This window comes from Acanthisitta chloris, unplaced genomic scaffold (genome assembly GCF_000695815.1).
Source record: "Acanthisitta chloris isolate BGI_N310 unplaced genomic scaffold, ASM69581v1 scaffold24011, whole genome shotgun sequence".
NCBI lineage: Eukaryota > Metazoa > Chordata > Aves > Passeriformes > Acanthisittidae > Acanthisitta > Acanthisitta chloris.
The window spans coordinates 89,830-91,912 of NW_008655781.1; positions in this window are offsets into that span (position 1 = coordinate 89,830).

Consider the following 2,083-nt stretch of genomic DNA (forward strand, 5'->3'; position numbering starts at 1 on the left):
AGGCCTAGAGATTCTCCTCTTTTTACCCATGTTAATAGAAATACCAGAACAAAGTACCTGCACTAGGGCTACCTACATAGAGTAAAAATAAAAGGCTTCTTCACATATCTTTGTAAGTGCCCTTTTGATATATATAAATACACATAAGTATTTTGATACAGAATAACTTGCCTCAACAACAGAGAGTAGGTGCCACTATAGTCAGGCTCAGTACTTTAAGTCAGTGTATGGATCAGCTGATAAAGGCATCAACACAGATTAAACTAATTAAAACTTGCAGGTAGGGTGGTAATTGCATTTCTAACTGCCTAAATTAGGCATACAAAGGCCTGGTTGCATTTGTATAGAGGCTGACAGGGCACCCTGTGCCAGCTGAAAAATTAGCCCTAAATAGTGGTAATGTTCTTATCAAAAACTGACTTTTGTTTGCCTAAGGTCTGACAGTGTTACATCTATTTCACTAGATGTTTAATTAGTTTGTTTTCATGGTGTGCCCATTTCTTTTTCAGCTTTCCTTAGTGATGGGAGAGAGCAGGTTTCTGGCTCTGCACTTGAAGCCAGTCCCAAGGCAAAGAACGTGGCACCAGTTTGCCTTCACCCTTCCAGCGTCAGCTTTGTAGAGCACTCAGCCAACATTTTCAGCTTTCAACAGCTTTTGTGTTTTTAAAGTACATTCTAGCTGGCCCCTGCTTTGTCTCTGATGGCTGGCTTTCAGAGGTTGTAAACATCCATCTTGCAGTGGAGATTTCGGTTCCTATTTTTGAAACAGCAACTATTTTTCTGCAAAATACAGGTCAAGCCGTCCTGGTGAATCTACAACAGATTCACAAACAGGTGCTCTCAAGCAGCTGTAAGCTCTCCACCTTTTCACTTTGAACAAAACCCTATAAAAGATTAATCATCTTAGGCCATGAATGCTTTAATAGTTTCCTGAGAGTGTATGTTTATGAATTCCAGGTATAGCTTTGTGAATGGCTCCAACCTGTGTTCCAGACTTCCTCTGGCCTCTTGGCCAACTGCTGTATTCTTCAATAGCTCTGTGGGGTCCTTCTAATTTTTTTAAGCAAGCAAAGAAGCTATTTCTTCCTTACACATCACCTCACAAAACACTCACCCAACAGAAGACCCTTTCCTTTGATGGCTGTTCTGCAATTAAAAGAGGCACCAATTTAGAGCAATGGTTAAGAGTAAGGATTCTTGTGGCAATGAGCACAGTTCATTGAACTGTTTGATTCTGTACAGCCCATGAGAACAGAAGGTTGTGTTTTAGACAAAGACCACCTTTTGACCTTCTCTTCATAGTTCCAGTCTTACTGAATGAAAACAATTCTATATGCTGAACATGTGCTGGCAGCCTCTGTAGCACAGAGGACAGTGAATGAGAGGTTAGAAAGGAATGCCCTTTTTACCCCAGAATTTTTCCTTGAAGAGCTGCAGAACAGATCCTATAATTTTACCAATGCAGAAATCTCAGTATAAAGATTTACAAAATTATAATCCTACTAAACTCTCCAAACTGAAGTTTAAAAAATTATTCAGATGCGGACTGTATCATGACAGCTGTTACTCAACAAGGTACATCCCATAGGGGTGAGATGGTAAAAGTACTATCTTTAAAATTCTAGGTTTGAAAACCAGTCTCACCTAAGATTTGAAATACCACCAGCCAAAATAACCATACACACAAATTTTGTATTTGCTCTAATGCTGCAACATGTGTATGTAGCAGTGGAAATAGAGAAGTTGGGAGCAAACCTCCCATTTGTAAACATTTCTAATTTTGGCTTGTTTCTGGAGCACCTCTCTAACTCAGGACACACTTTCACCTCCCAGTCTGTTCTGTCTGTTTCTTGCTGTTGTATGACAGCTGTAAAACACTCTCCTATTCCATTCCCATTCAGTCAACTAAAATTCTGAGCAAAGCCTGGGAAGCCCGACTCAGTGTGACCACAGCAGATATCAGTAAGATTTGCTATCCAGGGGGTAGAGATCACCCACCTTCATATTCCCTCACTAGCAGTTTTTCCTCTACTAGCAAGCTTGCAATACTGTCAACACAAGACTTGAAACTGTCAGATGATTC